At 42.5% G+C, this 3,730-nt stretch overlaps 1 protein-coding gene across 1 annotated transcript in view; it reads left to right on the forward strand.

Moving 5' to 3' along the window:
• The first annotated feature begins 165 nt into the window (after positions 1-165).
• The window catches only part of tenm2a (teneurin transmembrane protein 2a), a 346,633-nt gene continuing 343,068 nt past the window's right edge, over positions 166-3,730 (forward strand). Inside the window, exon 1 of the mRNA XM_014021396.1 lies at positions 166-588. The gene's annotated coding sequence lies outside the window, so the exon portion shown is untranslated. The remainder of the gene's footprint in view (positions 589-3,730) is intronic.

Genomic DNA, 3,730 nt, shown 5'->3' on the forward strand with positions numbered 1-3,730 from the left:
GTGTGTGTGTGTGTGTGTGTGTGTGTGTGTGTGTGTGTGTGTGTGTGTGTCACACTGCAGCTGCAGCCAACAATCCACGGCTGTTAATGACCACTGACTTGTCTGGGCCGTGAACGCGCGCTCCGCGAGCCGCGGTCATTGCTCTGTACCKAGCGTCGATGGTCGCCTCGCGCAGCACCCTCAACCCTCAGCACSCGCCGACCCTGCTCCTGTGTCGGAGCATGCACGCCTCCCGCACGGGGGGAGAATCGCCCGCGAGAACGGACGCGTCTTTTTGCGCACGGTAGCCGCATCTTCGTCCTGCCCGCCGCCGGTCCTGGATTGTTCCGTTTGATGCGTGCGGTGAGATGTTGAACTGGAGCGGTCCAAGCCAGTCGTCTCCTCCACCATCAGCAGCAGCTCTCTCTCTCTCCCTCCCGCGCGCTCTCATCTCCCTCTGTGAAGAATCCAGCGGCTTGTCCGGATAGAACAGAAAAGTATGCAATAAACAAGTCGCCAAAGGACTGGAGAAGGGGGGATTGGGAGAGAAAAAAAAAGTTGAACGAGGAGGACTGATGCAGTGAGAGCTGCGCGTGGAGCCGCGRACAGGTACGTCATGTATTTATTAGAAATGTAATGGTGTGGTCCCAAACAGCACGTGCGTGTGTGTGCCAGTTTGGTGGGATGGCGCATAGAGAGCAGTGACATTGAGGTGCCTTTCATTGGAATATTAACAGCAGTGAGAGTTTCCGCCGGAATGGACACACGGAGAGAGCTTGTCCGAGCCGTTAGATGTGTCATCTGTCGAGCTGTCAGTGTAGGGATGGACACTTTTTGTTAATATCTTTAGTAATATCTTTAAAAAAATCTTTTACTCTGAAGGGTCAGCTGTGAGAAGTGTGGTGATGAAAGATGCTCACATCTGACGTTTCCCTATTGGGCACTGCATCGCAGCATCATTTATCTCATGGTTTTTGGCTCTAAAAAAGTGTGTCCTTCAGGGAAAATAAAATAGCATTTCACTTTATCATGTAAATAGAAGAGCTGACGTKGAGTTTTTGAACTGGCTGCTTCACCTCACTGTTTACTCTCATCCTTTTAGGTTAGGGTTTTGGTCATACTTTTTATACATTTTTTAACGATTGTTTTTATAATTATATGGTGCAATCAGGAGAAAAGAGGCTGAGCATGTGTGTGTTTAGATAAATTTCCTCACTCTGACATGTTGGAACTGTTTATCCTCAAGCAGAACTTGACACTGCAGAACACATGGGTATATTTTCACTGTGCGAGTTGTTTTTGTTTAAGTTGAATACCATATGCATGTAAATATAAAAGTTTAGAGTTGCATATGGGAGGGGGGGCGCTCATATTTGCATCAAGCAGAGTGACGAAGGATGAAGCCCACACACCAGCTGTAGATCCCAGAGCCTGGCAGTCRTTGCCACCTTGTGACATGAAAAACTCTCAGACACACAGATGCCATGAAGATCTTGATGATGAGAAGCCCCGCTGAAATTCGCACTTCAGTCTCACTGGAACACACACTTGCTCTCTCACACTCTCTGTGGCCTCTTTATCTCCTCCTCCACCTTTAGCTTCCTTCAAACCAGCCTGTGCCTCTTGTGATCTCCCACGCTCTTTGATCTCGCTCCCTGCTTCCCACCCCTCCGTCTTGAAATTTTGACAGAGCCGTATAGTTGAAATAGGAAGTGAAGCCTGTAGATCTGCATGTGATCATCACCAACAGGACTCTTCACAACATGGAAACAACTGTTGTACTTTAGCCATGTGTTTGTTTGTGTGTTTTGTCTGCGAGTACTCAAAGTCTATCACCTAATCTGCGAGGTGTAATCATGAAGGCCAGGGTGGTGGTGTGTGCATATGTGTTGTGAACCTCAGTCTTAAGTGCTAATAGGAGCTCACACTGGAGAGCAGCAGGCCATGTCAACCACAATCTCCAGACAAGCCCTCAGGGGTGTCCTATTTGGCATGAGCACGCATACACACAGACACTCCCACRTACGCACTAATGGGCCTTCTATGTTTAGACGTGACTTACTGAACACTTCAGGCTACTCGAGCTCACATCTGACACGAGCAGTTAAAGGGATAGTTAGTTCAGATCTGGACAGGTTATAAAAGCTTAAAATCTGACCAAACTGACCCATTATTTGGTCAGACGTCTGACCCACATAGTGATAGTCAAAGGCTTGTAACCCTATCTGTTGCAATTTTAATTGAATGAAAAAAATACAAATAACCTTGTAAACAAAGATAGGACAACACAAACAGTTTAAAAGTCCACAATGCCGTTTTTATTAATTTATGACTACTGCATTTATTATTTGTAACTACAGTAATATTGTAAAAATATGCCATGAGAAAATATTTTTAAATGTAACATGGTATATGGAGATTATATTCCCTCCACTTGATGTTTCATGTCCCACATTGAGGTGCTAACCACAACTTTAGGAACCACTGGCCCAGACCATTGTAAGTGTAATGGCAATACAAAAGCTGTGGTCCAGAAGTGCCCGTTGAGMAACTTTCATCCTATTTTTAATGTATTTGAATAAAGGCAAAACAATTATTTAAAACGAAATGTCAGTGTGAACCTMTACATACTAATAAAACACGAGCTGACTTAAAACGAAGTCCAAATTAAACATCTTTGATGTAAATATCTACAATAAAAAAAGTAAAACAGAACCAAGGTTTATGCATGCTTGGTTAGTCTGGTTCCAGAGCAAGACTAAACTCAATTGCTTTGAAAAGTTAAAACATCACAAAAAGTTATGTACCAATTTACAAAAAAAGTTGATTAAAAATTAAAGAAAGGATCGTGGGAATAGAAAAGCAGACAGGAAGAGGAGAAAAGTTAAGGAATTAAGGGTAAAAGACTATAATTGCCTTTAATATTATCCTACTGAAATATTTGTTTCCCATTTCAGAATTTGGCACTTTACTTGCTCTGAGTAACTTTGTATGACCCTTTGGAAACAAGAAGTTACCCACCTGACATTAAGACCAAAAATAATCGCTGTCATCTAAACTACAATCTCAAAACCTTTATTATGTCRGCAGTATTGTACAATATTTACCAGCTTTGCATTGCATAATTAGTTGCACTGAATTTTGTGTTTATTTGGAAATGTTAGTAGCAGCTAGCTTGAAAACTTCCAGGGCAGCTTGGGGCACTTCCATCTGCAATGTATTGTTGCTGTAATATTTGTATAAAAAAGTATCAATGTACTACTACTACATGTTTGCAATCAGAATAAGTTTAAGACTGCAAGAGTTTACTTTTGTCTTGGCTGCCCTGGGACTACCTGTTAGCTTGTCAATTTGATCAGATTTAGGCCCATTGGAGAAGAAAAAATCYACAACAGGTACAATAATTGTATCTTTTCCTGAGAAACTCACTTATATAAGATAAACAGGATTGCCTCTGCAGTAACACTGCAAATAAACTGTAGATTGATTTCTACTCCATGCAAACATATACATCTATAGAGAATGTCTTGTAGTATTTCTCTTTCTATGTTTTTGCTTTTGTCTCTTCCTCTATGTGGGTTACATATTTATACTTCACTGCAACACCTGTGAGGCCTGGAAGAGGTGCATCAATCTTCATTAGACTGAAATGAGGCTGGCCTTGTTGAATAAATGACTTGCATTGAGAGCATGTGTGTGTGTGTGTGTGTGTGTGTGTGTGTGTGCGTGCGTGCGTGCGTGTATGTGTGTG

The sequence above is a fragment of the Austrofundulus limnaeus genome, unplaced genomic scaffold (genome assembly GCF_001266775.1).
Source record: "Austrofundulus limnaeus strain Quisiro unplaced genomic scaffold, Austrofundulus_limnaeus-1.0 Scaffold291, whole genome shotgun sequence".
NCBI classification, from domain to species: domain Eukaryota; kingdom Metazoa; phylum Chordata; class Actinopteri; order Cyprinodontiformes; family Rivulidae; genus Austrofundulus; species Austrofundulus limnaeus.